Source organism: Ambystoma mexicanum, chromosome 7q (genome assembly GCF_040938575.1).
Source record: "Ambystoma mexicanum isolate Mex_15411 chromosome 7q, UKY_AmexF1_1, whole genome shotgun sequence".
NCBI lineage: Eukaryota > Metazoa > Chordata > Amphibia > Caudata > Ambystomatidae > Ambystoma > Ambystoma mexicanum.
Window position 1 is genome coordinate 984953904 of NC_090941.1, and position 17593 is coordinate 984971496.

Here is a 17593-nt window from a genome sequence, read left to right on the forward strand (position 1 = left end):
TTTCACAGAGAAGAAATATCCCAAACATATCAGTCTATGTCCTGCAGTCCAGCACCGAAATGCTAGGCAATTCTCCTCTGAACAAGAAAGATACTGAGCTAAAGACTCTGGGTAAGTCTCTCGTAACCAGGACTAATGTCTGGCAGAGGGACTCCCAGGACCCCCCTTGTTAATCTGTGGGCCATATGACCACAGAACCTCTTTAGAACCTGCAGCCGAGGGTACTTTACACCCATAGGTGATCAGCAGCAGGGTGTCGGCATTAGTGGGTACAACTTTGGGAGACTGCCCAGGGGACCATGAGCTGGCAGGCTGATCTCCGGCCCCTCTTCTTGTCCCTTGTTTATTCTTGAAGATGCCACAGGGGAGTAAATTGGGGGCATTTAAGTGACGGGCATTCGTTTTTGTGCTGCAGTGATTGTGATTCTGAGACCCAACAGGTGGGCATCCACTCTATATCGCCTGCAGGTTAGGGCAAGGATGCAGTGGCATAGCCGTGAATGAGAAGCATTGTGTGCAGAGTGGCTAGCCGCTCTTCTCTGGCACAGTGGCCAATGAGCAAGCAGCCTTGTGGGACATTAACTGATGGGAAGACATTGTGCGGGTCAGTAACTGATGTGCAGTCATTTTGTGCAGACTTGCACCTAGACAAGAGTTTTCCAGCGCTGCGATTGATGAACATGCAATTCATGGCCCAGTCCATTATGGGCAATAATTGGGTGCCAGCTGTATGCCAAGGAAATTGATGTACACGTTTAGGGCATGCAATCCCTGATAGATTTGCCGATTCTTATATGTTCAATTTTCTTTTTGGGACACAGTTGTTGGCACAGAATCCTTCTGCTCAGTGTGACTAGTGGCCAGGCATTCTGTGTTCAGGTAACTGCTGAGTGGCACAAAGTTAATTTCCCAGGAAATCAATTACGATGGACAATGTGTGTACTCTACTCCACTTTTCCAGAAGGGTAATCTTTGCCACTGGCCCTGAAAGGTGTTGTTCTTTGATGCAATTGTTTCTGATGCGTGCAGCAGAGAGAGAATGCTCTTGGATACTACCAGACCTCTTACGCTATTTGTTTTAAGCGCTTTTCCATCTCTAAACGGATGGCTTTTCAGCCACGGCATTTCTAAAGATGTTCTTCAAAATATCCGATTTGACTCCAGTTGTTTTAAAGGTCTTAGCGAGGGACCTTCTAGGTTCCAAGAAATCTTGTTTTTAAGCATTTGTTTCACCTGTCCAATGCTTTTATGCACTTTAGACAACCGCTGTTATTTGAGGGCAAAGAGGTTGGGCACCGAGGTGTCAACTCCCGGACCCCTTTCCCTCATCTCACCCCCGCCACACGGTTTCCTCCAGACTCCAAGTAACTTGTGCCCCCAGCACTGTTTCCCTCATTGCTGACTGGGGGGGCAGAGGGGTCTAAAGTTGCTGTCCACTGTTGCAGATTGAGACAGTTCTGTCATCCACCCGACTCCTCAGTAGTTTGCACTGTGTAGTTGCCTCGGCACACTGTACCCAGGACTGCTCCAGCCTGGGGCCCCCATTTCTTCTGTGCTCACTGAATGGTGCTGGAATGTCTTACTTCCGGGCTCACTCCAAATCCTCGGTTCCCGCCACTCACTGCAAAGACAGTACCTCTCGCTGCTCGAGGTGTGTAGAGCCTGCGTTCCGCTGTTATTCCAAGGACCTAAGAAATTGGATGATGTGTGCACCATTAAAATGAATGATTCCTGTTAATCTGAAATGGTCAGCCACGTGCATAGTCCACAGCACAGTCACTGGTTTCTTGGCGCTTGCTTGGCAGCTATTATTCTTACTCAGTCCGGTGGCGATGATGTATGTGTTGGCAATATCCGACACCTGCACAATACACCTTTGCCTGTTCAAAAGCAAGAACTGTGTGATCCTGCTCAGTGCCGCGTTGCGTCCTTGAAGCCTGCCTGTGGCGTCACCCACAGGCATGAGAATGCGACCCCCACGGCCTACTCTAGTCTTCGGTCTGAACTTGATGGCTGACGGGGCCAACCTGCCCTGCCACCCCAATGCCCCTCACCTCCAAAAACATGCTAGCTAGCACCTTGACGTATGTCCCTAAACCCTCCGGGGTAATCCGACGGAAACCCATTCTCCTGGCAGCACACGGTCTAGAGTTAGACGCACACAAAGCCTCCGAGCGTGTCCCCAAGGAAAACAGTCCCGTCATGTTTTAAACTGTATGACTCCAGACAGCCACGAGCACATTGCTGTTCACAAGCTGTGTTTTACTGCAATTTCCCAAGCATTTTAACTGCCTCCACTCCAATATTATGATTTTTCTTTAGAGCTGGGTTCCATGTCCCCCTACAGCTCTGGCACAGGAGTCCAGTTCCACTGTGACTGTGCGGGCACTCTGCCAGCCCCCTCCCCGCGCCGCCAGTGAGGGAATACTACTACAGCTCTCTAAATACCCTGCAGATGTGAAGTCAGTCCTCCTGACCGCATTTGTTGATATATGCTTGCTTTTCAAAGGTGAATAGTGTCGGATTGTAGAGCCACAATTAATGGGTGGCGGGATCCGGGGGGGGGTGGGGGGGTGTTCTAGTGTTGGTTGCAAATTGTTCTTCTACCCAGAATGTACCCATACAATATGGATTAAGTCATAGGCTCGACCACACGCATTCCACTTACACCAGACTTAGTATGAACAGGAGAACAACAGGACATATGTGGGCCCGCGAGGTCAGCATGCTACTTCCGGTTGGTTTCATGTGTGGCGCGCTCATTTGGTCCATCGCTTGGCACGTGGACTGCTGGATTCCTGGACTCGTCACTTCCGTTGCTAATGTGCATCGATCGACCATACGTTTTCTATTCATAGGCAGATATGGGTTGGGGGGGGGGTCGGTAGAGGAGCCAGGAGGAGGAGTCTAGCTTCAAACGCAAGCCGATCTATCAAAATACCTTCTCCACCCCCACTCCCCACAAAACCGATACTCTCTTTCCTGCCTCTTTTCAACACCCCATACAACACGAAAGCCATCATACTCCCCACCCAACATGACACAATAACCGTTACTAGTGTCCTGCCTCCAAACCCCCATCAAGGCATGGAACCATGCGTGGTGTCCTGCCTCCGAACCCTGAGTAATGCATGGAACTGTACATGGTGTCCTGTCTCTGAACCACCAGCAAAGCATAGACCATACATGGTGTTCTGCCTCCAAACCCCCAGCATTGCATGGAACCATGCATGGTGTTCTGCCTCCGAACCCTGAGTAATGCATGGAACCATACATGGTGTCCTGTCTCTGAACCACCAGCAAAGCATAGACCATACATGGTGTTCTGCCTCCAAAACCCCAGCAATGCATGGAACCATGTCCTGTCTCCGAACCCCCAGCAATGCATAGACCATACATGGTGAACTGTCTCCGAATCCCCAGCAATGCATAGACCATACACAGTGTCCTGCCTCCGAACCCCGAGTAATGCATGGAACCATAACTGGTGTCCTACCTCCAAACCCCCAGCAATGCATGAACCATAACTGGTGTCCTGTCTCGGAACCACCAGCAATGCATAGACCATACATGGTGTTCTGCCTCCAAACCCCCAACAATGCATGAACCATACAGTGTCCTGCCTCCGAACCCCGAGTAATGCATGGAACCATAACTGGTGTCCTGTCTCCGAACCCAGTGTAATGCATGGAACCATACATGGTGTCCTGCCTCCGAACCCCCAGCAATGCACAGACCATGCATGGTGTCCTGCCTCCGAACCCCCAACAATGCATGAACCATACATGGTGTCCTGCCTCCGAACCCCAGCAATGCATGAACCATACACGGTGTCCTGCCTCCGAACCCCCAGCAATGCATGAACCATACAGTGTCCTGCCTCCGGACCCTGAGTAATGCATGGAACCATAAGGGAGGTCCTGCCTCTGAACCCCCAGCAATTCATGAACCATACACTGTGTCCTGCCTCCGAACCCCGAGTAATGCATGGAACCATACATGGTGTCCTGCCGCCGAACCCCCAGCAATGCATGAACCATACACAGTGTCCTGCCTCCGAACACCGAGTAATGCATGGAACCATAACTGGAATGCAATGCATGCACCCTATATGGTGTCCTGCCTCCGAGCCCCCAGCAATGCATGGAATCTACATGGTGTACTGTCTCCGAACCCCAAGCAATGCATGAACCATACATGATGCCCTGCTTCCTAAACCCCAGCAATTCATGAACCATTACTGGTGTCCTGCCTCCGAACCCCCAGCAATGCTTGAACCATACATGGTGTCCTGCCTCTGTCCTGCCTCCGAACCCCCAGCAATGCATGGGACCATGCATGGTGTCCTGCGTCCTAACCCCCAGCAATGCATGGAACCATAACTGGTGTCCTGCCTCAGAACCCCCAACAATGCATGGAACCATAACTGGAGTCCTGCCTCTGGAACCCCAAAAATGCATGAACCATACACAGTGTCCTGCCTCCGAACCCCGAGTAATGCATGGAACCATAAACCGTGTCCTGCCTCCGAACCCTGTGTAATGCATGGAACCATACATGGTGTCCTGCCTCTGAACCCCCAGCAATGCATGAACCATATACTGTGTCCTGCCTCCGAACCCCGAGTAATGCATGGAACCATACATGGTGTCCTGTCTCCGAACCACCAGCAATGCATAGACCATACATGGTGTCATGCCGCCGAACCACCAGCAATGCATGAACCATACATGGTGTCCTGCCGCCGAACCCCCAGCAATGCATGAACCATACACAGTGTCCTGCCTCCGAACCCAGAGTAATGCATGGAACCATAACTGGTGTCCTGCCTCCAACCCCCCTGCAATGCATGCACCATACATGATGTCCTGCCTCCGAGCCCCCAGCAATGCATGGAACCATACATGGTGTCCTGCCTCCGAACCCCCAGCAATGCATGAACAATACATGATGCCCTGTTCCGAAACCCCAGCAATGCATGAACCATTACTGGTGTCCTGCCTCCGAACCCCCAGCAATGCATGGAACCATGCATGGTGTCGTGCCTCTGAACCCCCAGCAATGCATGGAACCATGCATGGAGTCCTGCCTCCGAACCCCAAGCAATGACTGAACCATGCATGGTGTCCTGTCTCTGAACCCCCAGCAATGCATGAACCATGCACGGTGTCTTGCCTCTGAACCCCCATCAATGCATGAGCCATACACGGTTTCCTGCCTCACCAACGTAACCCCTACCGATCCCCATTACAGACAACCCATGGTTGGCATCCCAATTTTGGTAGACACTGAACATTGATTATAGGATCTCGCACTGCAGTAAAGGAATGACGCCAGAATGTGAGCCCAGTCTGTCCTTTACTCTTGACTACGTATCGCCTGCGCCTTAACTGATAGAAGAGCAAAGTCAAGTTTATTTGTTATCGAAGCTTGGCTTGGAAACTACACATCACATTTATAAACCAAACGGACAGATAATATAAAGGCTCATGTTAAGGAAAGAGAGTGCAGGCAAAGCTTTCATTCCCCCGAGTCAGCTGAGTAGAAGGAGCAGAGGTTGAGGGGGGCCCATTAGATGAGGATAGTGAATGGGTGGGTCCAAGGAGTTGGACCAAGTGCTACTCCAAGGAGGAAGGAATTAAAATCTGAGCGGGAAAGGGGTGCCGATGGTGTGTCCTTGCTCATCATGGGACCAGCACCACCACATTTTTGGAGAGATGAGGGGAGTGTGAGAAAGAGGCAAAGTGAGTGTGAAGGGCAACCAGGGTCCCAGCGTTGAGGGGGGCGGGGGAGGTTACAAATCACCAAGGGTTTCCTTTGATCGGAATCTAAATGATTAGTGAGACGTAGTGGGATTTCAGTTTGTAGGGCAGATCTAGAGAAGGAAGTTGCTAGAATAGATGGAGAGAAGCGGAAGGGTAGAATAGGATGACGTGGGTGGGAAGCAAGGGTATTAAGAAATGCAAGCTTCTAGGAGTATGCAAAGGGTATCGTCAGAGGCACATGAGGGTGATAGTGGTTTGAATGTTGCTGATAATAGCTGAGGGGGACCTGTGCTCTAAAATAAGGGGAGTATTTGCTTGAAGGCAAAATCAAGACGTGAGCTGGCGGCTATGTCCCCTAAAATGTATTCTATTACACAGCGGGCCCCTTAATGGGTCCTTGTACTAATTAGATAAACCATCCCGATACCGTTAGCAAAGTGTCGCCAGCCGAAGGAACCGAATAGGACCGGTCAGAACGCAGACATTCCGGAAAGGGCCAAACCACATATACTAACAGATATCCAACATTTCAAAAGCCTCAGACAGATGCAGAAGAATTGGAAGTGAGCGTTTGTGATGTGTAGCAGGGCAGCGTGTACTACGGCCAGTGTGAGTTGCATTAACACAAAGCCTGATGGTAAGCAATAGCTTTTAATGAGGCACATGAAGAATTGTCTCGGGAGGATAGCTCATCGGCAACGTGCTCTCCTTGGAAGCAAGACGATACGGAGCACGCAGGTTCGATCCCCGGGTCCACGCTTAGAAAGCTCTGGGTATTAAGCACGTTATAAATAACCTCATATCATATATGCAATAATGAGATCAGTTGATCATATCTGAACTCCCACTCATTGCTCTAAACATACACCTCTTATCCTTTTGGAAATATCTGCAGCTATTGATGTAGTGGACTGATCACTGTATTCTCGATTTCCCTCCTCATCCTCACTTGGTTTTATTTCCATCGCTCTAATCAGGGCTATGTTGTGTCGTGGGCTGGTGGTCATTCTTCCCCTCGCCCATTACACCTTTGTGTCCACCAAGGCTCAGTCTTTGGACAACTTTTATTATTTTCTCTAAACTCTCCCACTCTCTGCATCCATTCTCTTGTCTTAAGTTGCCTGTTTGGTGCGGACAATTCTCAAATCATGGTTTCCTTCTCATCTTCTGGTGGTGAGCTTTTTAGTTCTATTTTGCTCTCTCCGCCATTAAGTCCGGGTTGCTTGCAGGGATGCCATTTAGGGGTTGCCCTCCCTTGCGACCTCTGTGGACTAAAAAAAAAAACATTTATTATTTTCTTTTTTCTTGGTAATGCAAGCTCCTGGGCTGTGGCCAGCACCATGTGGCTCTTTACTTCTGGAGTGGCTGGCTTTCTTGTTCAGGTCCCTTTAAAAAAAAAAAGAAGAAAAATAAGAACAGGAGTGCCACAAGTCTAACACTTTCACCACTGACCCTAAATAAGAAAGAATAGGAATACCAAATAATGTGTCTTTCTGGAAATCCATACAATAATTGCTAGACTCATCAAAGGTTTATTTCAGGCACACTTCGGGGGGGTGAGTCACTGATTTAGTCTGTTCTTAAATGCCTCAACTCAGTCTTTCATCCTTCTGAGGTCGATAAATGAGTACCAACAGAGGTTGAGTGATATTGGGTGTACTTTTTTTATATATAAAGCGCTTAAGCGTAAGTGCTATATAATAACACATTATTTTTTCATGAACGTCTGCTTGCATTCACAGTAGTTTAATAATATAGGCCTACATATACTGATCTTAACGATACATATGGAGATCCATTCTTGTATGAAATATACATCACATTATAGTGATATCGTAACCATATTTTTCGTAGTGTACAATGCTATGTGATGCCACTTCCTGTTTTGTCAACGGGTGAAAGGTCGTGTTCCATCACCTCCCGCGATATCACTTTAGGGCAGGGTCAAATGACATCACTTCCTGTGATGTCATCAGCGGTCACGGGTTGTGTGATGTCACTTCCGCTACCCCTGGCATTTTGGTGAAATGACATCCCTGGTTGCTTGGTCATTCTCTTCATCTTAACTCTTCCAGGACTCGACTCTTCTTCCATGCACCTCCATTCGTAGAGTTTCCTCTCCTGCACTCCCCCTGACTGTCTCTTTTGCCTTCTACTCATGGTGCAGAATTTGCACTCGCCTCTGGCTCGAGATAATCGACTCTTGGCGAGTAAGAAATGGTGTGGTGTCTGTATAGAATTGAGGTGGCGAGTGACTCTTTATTGCTGGCTGGTAGCTTGTCACTTGACATTTTCCCCCGCCCTGTGTCTTGGCATCATTATTTTACCCCTCCCTGACCACCTCCTCTCTTCTCTTGCTTGTTCCTGCGGTTAACAACTTTACTATATCTGTAGGTTTGCCTTGTTTTACTTTCTCAGCTACTAAGAATCTCTACTCTTTTTCCTGACATGATTCCCGTTCCTTACTCCTTTGCCTTCTGACCTGTACTCTTTCACCTTTTAAATTTTTAATTCTCATATTTCTTTTTTTGCTCCTGCTAATTTCCCCTATTTCACCTCCCCGAGCTACTCTTCATTGGTTTTCTTTCCCTGCGCATCTTCCACTGTATTTTTTTTAATGCTTTTATGGTTTAGCCCCCCTTTCCTCTTTTGTCTTCTCTCTGTTTACTGTCCCCCTTATCTATGTTCATCTTCTTTTCTTGTTAGCCATCCCTTTTCTGCACTTCTTCCCTTCTGGCTCCCAAACTCTGGAATTCTCTTCCCTTCGCTCCACCCTCCCTCTTGCTTCTTTTTGCTCTTCTTTTAAATTCTTCTGCCTATTTATTCATTTGACGAGTTCTGTTTTTGGTCAATTTTTGTACAGGGCTAAGCATAAGCTCTTTATAAATTCAAAAATAATAAGGAAAATGATAGTATTTGTTCCTTGGTATCCCACAGGGGCTGTCCCTCGCCTTGGGGTGTCATGGGTTGTAAGAATAGTAGAGTAAGAGAGGGGGGTGGTGTCTAATGGAGTCCCCAGGCACATGGTCCGCCATTGCAGATCATGCGCCGTGAGTGCCTGTGCGCACACTGGTCCAGTGCCTTTGTGTAACATGTGTGTCCGCCAGTTGCCTACTCATGAGACAGAGCAGAATATTACCTTGTCCAGTGAATAGCATTTGTTTTGGTGTAGTCCTAAAAGGGAAACTATATGAAGTGGCAGCAGAAGATCCATTCTGTAGTTTGGTCCCTTTCACCAAACATGTATCCCCTGGTTACACACCACGATTTAGTAACTTCTAGGAGTCCACTTGTTGGACAGAGTAGCTATTTGTCCTGGGTGCAGACTTCAGTGCAGCGGGGGGGGTGCGGCGTTTGGGGGGTTAGGGGAGAGTGGAAAAGGGCACCTTATGGATGGCTAAAGAATTTGAAAGGTCTTTATCTGCCAATCAGGGAAAATGTTTTTCATGCACCAGCTTAAACTGCACAAAATACCTAGACTCGCCATTAGTGGAAAATGTTGCTTTAATGCGCAAGGCCACAGCTTACAAACTTTGCAAACCTGGCCCCTCGTCCTTAGACTAACCAAAGTGTTAAACGTGTAGGTAAACCCACCCCGCCATTTCCTCCCTTCAAATATTCCTTCCGCTTTCAACTCCCCAACTTTATCCATGTCCTCTCCCAGAGCCACCCCCGTACTTCTTCCCTACCTCTTCTCTGATCTTGTAACCAGGGCTAGCCTGTCCGTCCAAACAGTATTAACCACCCTCCTTACCACGGTAATAATCCTTCGGCTTCAATCAACCATCATTTAATCAACCGTGCCCTCTCAGAAAACCCCTTCCCACCCCCACCTCACTTTATTAAAGTATTATTTATTTTAAACACTTCCTCCTGAAAAGCATGACACCCAGACGCATCCTATTGCACCTCTTTGCCAGTGAAATGCAAAAAGCTCCATGCCAAAGCCTGTGTATAATCCTTCTTTTTTTTTCTTTTTTTTTTAATCCCGGAACGGAAACAATCCATTGTTTCTCTCCCACGCCCCCGTGTAACTTCTGCTTGCCCCATTTCCTTTACCCCACTCCTTCAACAGCCCTCAATACCAATGTAAGCATTCCTGCCTAGTCCCTCCCCTCATCCCATTGATGGCGTCCTTTTCCATTCCATCCTTGAGAGCCATCCCCCTCCTTTTACAAACCCCTTCTCTCCCTCAAACCTAGCCAGTGACCTTTGCACACCATGGCCACCCAACCTATATAACCAATAGTAATTGCCAACATTCCCGTTAAGCCCAGAAAACAAAATTCACCGAAGTACCCATGCCCATAGCTGCACACCCACTGTATACTAAAATATGTATACCTCAACATTACTAGACGCCTTAAAAGAAGCAACTGGTGACTTATTCAGTCTCCAGAAGACTGCCCCTCTGCCACATCTGTGAAAGAAATGACAAAATGAGAACCGTACGAATAACCCGCCCCACTTTACCGCACTCTGCTACTCCTCCGTTACTGCACCTTCCGCTCACTACTACAAAACTCTTAATTTTCCTCCTGTGCCGTCCCTTCAATCCCCACTCCTTCTCCCTACTCAAAAGCACCCCTCCCACTGAAATCCCCTCCTCCCTTCCCATAGTGTAAACCCCCACAACTGCCCCCTGTTTCTCCAGTGCCGTCCGTAAACCCTACCCCCACCCAAAAATGTCACTGCTGTCGCCCCCTCCCCCCCCCACTCCTTCCTGAAATGATAACCGGTGTCTAACCTTTACTTTCTTGGCCCCCACCCGCAAGCGAAGAACAGCACTTTATTTTGGGCCAACCCTAAATCCATTATCATCCCTCTGTCCTCTTTTCAACCCCTCTTGCCCACTTCTCACCCCGCACAACCTGTCTCAGTACCATAGCAGGAAATCGCAACGTCCACGTTTGCCGTCCCCTTGGAAACAACTTCCTAGGCCACCTGAGCCTGCATCCCGTAATCTAATCACCCTTTCCATTCGCAAGCTCCCTCCTGTCCTAAACCTCCACTTGCTCACTTGTTCCCTTTTCCCCGGGCCAGCCTGCCCACCAGCCCCCCACTGTCACTAACTCAATTTCTTTTTACCCAGAGTGCCCCAATTCATTCTTTCCATAAATATTGCAAATCATAGAAAAGTAAGAGCACTGAAAGTAATGTGGAGACAAGTTAATAAGCATGTTTGTAAGTCAGCCACCAAGGCCTACCATCACACAATATGCTTTGCCTACGATGACCAACAAATGTTGTTGTGCCTACGCTCTATAGTTTCGCCATCTTCATCACTTCAACCATAACATATCCCCACTCTTCTCGCTTGCCAGTGCACTGTAATCCGTTTGATCAGACCTTTCCAGTTTTCTTTGATTAGGAGCCAGCTCATTCAACAGAAATGCCAGGCCATGTACAAATCAATGTGATGCTGCACGGGTATTCCCTGGTCCTCCTTCAAACCCCATCAATACCCATTGCTGCCCCGTGCCTTGCACTGCCAGCCTGCTGCACTCGCCCAGCAGGAGGAGGGATTGGAGGGGTGGTGGTGGATTTGAAGAGCTAACACCAAATGCAGAAGGTATACTAACGGGCAGAACTATATTGTGTCGCAAAGTGGGGTCGTTTTGACGAATTGCCCCAAAGTAACACATGTTTTGGCATCTAGGTACTGGATGCATGTACGGTCTTTAATAAAACCATTGGCTCAGAGACAGTTAAGTTGAATACTGCATGTAAAAAAAGGCTCCAATTAATGGAGAAACATTGCTTTGGGGGAGCAAAACATGTCATTTGATAAGGAGTTAGAGAGACCCGTTAAGATGGATGGAAGGGTACAAGCAGTGGAGAGAAGTGTTGGTGTGGTATGGTATGCCAGAGGTCTGGGGTTTACTACGAGTTTACCTGTTATGCTCCCAGGGCCCAACAACCCTCCCCCAGAACAAATGGAGGACTCTGTCAAGGGCATGTTAGACTGTCGTTTATTACAAAAACCGACCGGGATCAAAGGGGACATTCAGAAATCTCGAGTCACCGCTCCCAAACCAGTGTCAAGCCTTTTTGTTGCAAAGTAACGTCACAACATGGGCCCTGCCCCGAAAAACCTATCCAACTTTCGGATTGGGTGATAGGAGTGGTATACTGTATAGATTGCCCCAATGGATCTTAGGTGATTGTCCCTCTCATGTCAGGTGGCTGGCCTGCCTCTTCCCCAAGAAACTATTACATTGTTGCAGGGTCACAGGATTACCATTGGCCCTTGCCCTCTGCCATCCACCCCTGGATTTCTGTCCCCTGATCGGTTGGAACTTTTCTCCCCAGGCCTGGGACCCAGCTCTGTTCCCAGCGCTCTGTGCACTTCAAGGTGATGAGAAGGACTGTGTTCTCAATGTATCTGTTAGCAGTACCACTTTTGCCTGTGAGAGTGCTCTCCACATTGCAACGTTGTTGACAAGTTCATGTGTCACTTCATGCCTGTGTTGCTGAGAACTGTGGGTGAATAACCATTGTCTAGCTTGGCCGCATCACGTGGCTGAGGATTATGAAATCAAGCTTTTCTGGTCTGCAAATTTATAAGGAATTTTTCAGTTTTTCTGCAGATGTCGTTTTAAGATTGGAATGTGCTGCTTCTCTCTGACCTTGGCTGCGAGCCCTGGCCTTCCTGTCTGTTCTATGCAGCCTAGTTCTGCTTTCCGCCATCTCTCGTCCTACAGTTTGTGCCCTTATGTGATCCTCGTTACACTTGTACAGTGATTTCTACATAGCTATACCATGCTATGTTTTCCCTAGGTTTGTCGTATTTGGTCCTTCCAGGTTCCTTATGTGATCCTGTAGTTTCATAAAGTTAGTTGCAATAAGCATCTGCAAGCTTGCTATGCATCTCTTTGTTACCTTGCGTTCAGCATTTCTACAATTGGGTAATGAGGAAAATAATCAAAGCTTCATGTATATGTACTCTATCTACAGAACTGTGTAAGCAATTTCTTCTTAGGTTTCTGTAACTTTGTGCATGGCTGCGAGTGTGCTACGTGAATAATGTGGCTACGTCGTGGTGTCACTAATGACATCAGCACAGTGGTTTGTCGGCATTAGTCAACGTCATCCATCGAGGCATTTGGGTCCATGACCAATGTTGAGGCACCTGTATCCATAAAGACATTCATTGGCTAAGGTTTGAATGGCTGTCTGAGAGAATATCGTTCTGCATACGTGTCAGTCACTGGTCGTCCTGGGGACTGGCCAAATAGTGAGCGACTTTGTGTGTTTTTTACTCTTCGGGCCGTCATGTTCGTTGGCGTGAGGGGCATTCCAGAGACGCTCTCTTCAGTAGTATCCAATCGGAGACATTTGGGACAACGGAACGGGCGGGTAGAGGAGCACTCAGTGGGTCCCTTCCCTGGGTGGCATCGTTTTCTCCTCATTTCTTTTTTAATGTGGGGAGGCAGCAGTGAGACTCTCCCCTGTTGCCTCCACTCAAAACCTCCCAACATGTTCAAAAAGGCTTCCCTCAAACCCTCCCTCCACACTTATCAGCTGTACTGGAACTTTGTGCTCCTGTCCCGGCACTCATCCTATCTCCCAGCCGCCACAGAAATGGAAAAGGGACATCTTTTTCCAATGTTCTCCCCCTCTCACCCCGCAGTCCCTCAGGAGATTGGCTGAGCAAGCAGTGCAAATCTCCCTGGGGGTGGGGGAGGCGTCATTTTTACCCCGGCTAAACCTAGGGGTGTAAATGGCTTTCACTCCTGCTGCGGAGGGGGTGGACATGGTCTTTAATGCCCCCTCCAGCCCTCGTCGAGGCCCGAGCGAAGGCCATATTCTCACCAGCACACTTTCCATCCAATACAGTGGGTGGAGGCCTGACCAAAACTGCTCTAATGAACAGTGGAGATCTAGCCAATCGAAAAACAACCTCAAATTATCCATGGTGCTGCAGGTTTGTCGGTCCTACAAATCCCTGGTGCCCTCCAGGATCAAGGTTTACGCTTTTTTAAAGGAAACTAACTTAACATTCTTTGGGCCAACCCCGGTCATCACTGGGTGAACAAGGCATTAATGACAGTTAAACCAAAAGGTAATTTTACTACAACTAGCTGAACACATGAACCCAAGCTGGTGAGTCAGGAGGCTGGCCCTACATTGAGAGAATATTCTAAATATTCCCAGTGGCTATTCGGACAGCGTGGGTCAGTGTTATTCAAGATGCTGGCTTGGGGTTGATTATGGAGGTGCAATGGGGGGGTCGTCTTCTTGCTTGAGAGTGCATAATGTGAGCTCAATTCTGATTGAGTGCATACTAAAATATGTACATAGACAATGTGTTTGAGCTTGATTCCCACAAACACACACGTACTTCAGTGATTGATTTAAAGAAAATAAAGGATTGAGTTAATCTGGTACATGGGGTGTTCAGGTCTGTGCATTTTATAATTGCGTCCTCTCAGGGGGTGTGTGCCGTCTCTCAGTTGGAGCACGCACCAGAGCATAATTGACAGATTGCCTGGATTGTTAATATATACTGAGGGAGGGGTCGTTATCGTGGAATAATGACTCGCCACGTTCGGCTTGGGCCATAGATTGGGGAAAGATCATTATCCCAAGCAAGAATGACCCCTCCCGAAATGTAAAAGGCTATTGGCACAATGTGGTGCTAGCAATACATGTTTTGGAGGCGAAGTAAACAATATTACTTTAACTTACTTAAACAAAGTTAGTGAATTAAATGTGATTTCATTTTGTAATATTGAAATAACATAGTTCTACCCCTGTTTTAGCTTTCCCTTGCTTGTGTTTAAAAAGATGTTGAAGCAAAACAATAGGTCGTCTGCTTCTCAGAGAGGGAAGTGTCTTGTTGAAAGAAATCTTGACTGGAAATTGCATTGTTGTTTCCCTGTCTGCTTCTGAAGACAATATTCAGAATGCAGTCAATACCAGTAGATATTGACTTCACTCTAAACCTTTCAATTGGCTCAGAGGAGCTCACCAGCGATCTCCATGTGCTAACACAATGTACTAGGTCAATAGCATTTCCTCGTTTCCATTGGACACGCCTCCATGTGAATTATTGAATGCACTGTAGAAGGAGCATATATCCAAACAAGTTCCCCCTTTCCCCTGCAGCACAAAATGGTGCAATGTCAGTTTGCGTGGTGGTGCTAGCTTCCTAATTCTGAACCTGGTACAGACCCCTCCCTGTTTCACACCGCTATTTCCCCGGTTTGGCTTGTGTTTGGCTCGAAGAGCCAGGCCAGACCCCCTTGCTAGACCCTACCCATGAATTCCCTGGTTCTCACGAGGTATATTTTGAGAGCGATTGCTTTTCTGATCAATCTTTGTAGCTATTCATAGTTGGCAAACAGGGCGAGTCACCCAAAAAAGAAAAAAAACTGCTTATCGGGCCATGCCATGAAGATGGGTCGTATAGGGGGCACTATGTCCAGTGCGATGTCCAGTGCGATGTTGCGTAGTCCTTTGTAAGAGCTGGCATTTTCGTAAAACATACGCAAGCCAAATATTGCTAGGTGCGTCATCGCCAAGCTAGCTTTAGGCTACACTATTGCCCAGGTTTTCACATCTTACAGTTCCAACATGGGCACGAAAGGATGCCTGCAGCCCTTCTGCACGTCACTGTGTAGAGTGGCAGAAGATGATGGCGGCCTGCTACGCAGCCTCAAGTAAATAAGTGGCTGTTGCGAGGGATTGTTTATTTTTGTGCATCTTTCTGCCTCGGCCATCGAGTGGCAACATGGGCGTTTTGTAAATCCTACTATCCAACATGTTTTTTAAGCACTCACTTGCCATTACTGGCTGATCCAATATTGTGCTTTTCACGGCTGCTTTATGGTGGTACTTCCGGTTCAGCGGGAGGCTCTTCCGCTCTGCCAAGGATGGAATAGATCACCTGCAGGATACGATGCGTTTGGATGGGGAACATGGAGCGTGAACCTGACTAATTGATTACAAGAATGAATGAATGAATGTTGGTACCCACACCAGGGTTTAAGCCACACTGGCCACTTCCTATATGCATGTACCTGAGCGGGTGCGCTGTATCATTCAGTAAACCATTTTATACATACCAACATATGCCCCGGGATTTTAAAATCCATTTTGTCGCTTTCTGGGACTTGTAGTCCTAGATTTTACCATCATAAATACAAGATTAGTAGCCAAATCAGGGGGCGGGGGGACTGGAACCAAAAGAGGCCCTGGAAATCATGTTCAAAGTGGCTCCATAGTGCACATTTTCAGCAAGTGGAACCATTTTCCTCTGAGAAAATCGGGAAATATTATACGTGCCCTATAAAAGAAGTTCCCGATAGGCCATTCCAACCCTGAACCTAACGCAAGCGGAAAAGCAGGACTGGAGTCGCATCTCACGAGTGGAACGGGGATGTTTCCACTTCTGCGCTTTGGCGGGGTCTGTCTGTCCCTCACGCTCAGCGCCTCGGCATGAAATAGTTGATTAAACTGCATCGATTTGCCTTTTATAGTTGAGACCCAAAATACATGTATCTTCACACCGGTGTCTCTGCAGCGGGCCAATGGGATTCGTGCTTTAGGGAGGGCGAAAGTTGGCTTGCGAACATCTAGCCGGCGGCTGCTCTCGCAGAGAAGAGCCGGGCATAGAAGACCAAATAAGCGGGCTGTTCCGCCTGCGACGGCCCGAGATCCCGATTGATAGCGCTGCTCTCCCACGGCAATTCCATGAGGCGGAGCCCCTTTCCCAGGCTGAGGGGCTGGGGGGCGCTGGACAATCCCGGAATCTCTCCCAAGCGGCACTGTTTTTGTTACTATTAATAGTCGAGTGTTTGTTCTCCTCTCGGGCTCGCGCTATCCCTTTTCTTTCAGCTGACCAGAGTTACTCCCTGTTTTTCCCAGGCTGCCTCCAGTTCTGCCTTTTTTTCTGTTTCCTCATTAACCCGTTAAGTGTCGCCGAGGATGGATGTGTGAAGAAGGGTTCTATGGCGCATTGTAGGTACAGGAGGTTTGCTACCTGAGCCCCAAGAACCGAATACATGGATACCTCTAGCTGGCAGGGGGTGAAAACTGTGGCCGAAGTCCACCATTTCTGTGCTTTCAATTACTCGCTATTTCTTTCTATTGGAGGAAGACGGCCACAATAGATTTGAAAACCGCATTCTGTGCACAGAGGCCGTGTTTCTGCCAGAAGACGCAATGCAAATATGTGCTTTGTAAAGCGCTTTGGATTAAGGCGCTATATATATATATATATATATATATATATATATATATATATATATATATATATATATATAAAACACATCATTATCATTAGGTTCGTAGCACTATATAAATGCTAAATTATTATTATTAACAATTGTGCAGGGACAGCGAGACATGAGAGTAAGGAAGTGGTACATCAGGCATTACAAGGTATTACAAGAGCAGACAGAAACTGGCGCATTGCATGCATGCGTGGCCCGCGATGAGCGGTGCATTGCATGCATGCGTGGCCCGAGATAAGCGGTGCATTACATGCATGCGTGGCCCAAGATAAGCGGCACATTACATGCATGCGTGGCCTGAGATGAGCAGCATATTACTTGTTTGCGTAGCCCGAGAAGAGCGGCACATTACATGCATGTAACAGGAAGCGTGGTGCATTACATGCATGGCCCGGGATGAGGGTCGCATTACATGCATGCCCAGCCGGGATAAGTGGCGCATTACATGCATGGCCCGATATGAGTGGTGCATTACATGCATGCACAGCCCGAGATAAGCAGCACATTACATGCATGCACAGGGTAGGGCTGGAAACACGAGAGAGAATCAATTGTACTTTCCCAGCCATCCGAGGGCCCTTGCGAGGT

General features: G+C 47.9%; 1 protein-coding gene and 1 pseudogene across 1 annotated transcript in view; one reads left to right on the plus strand and one right to left on the minus strand.

Moving 5' to 3' along the window:
- Positions 1–17593, plus strand: part of ARHGEF17 (Rho guanine nucleotide exchange factor 17) — a 1051814-nt gene that overhangs the window by 262091 nt on the left and 772130 nt on the right. The window lies entirely within an intron of this gene.
- The window catches only part of LOC138528816 (alpha-ketoglutarate dehydrogenase component 4-like), a 161079-nt pseudogene that overhangs the window by 126949 nt on the left and 16537 nt on the right, over positions 1–17593 (minus strand).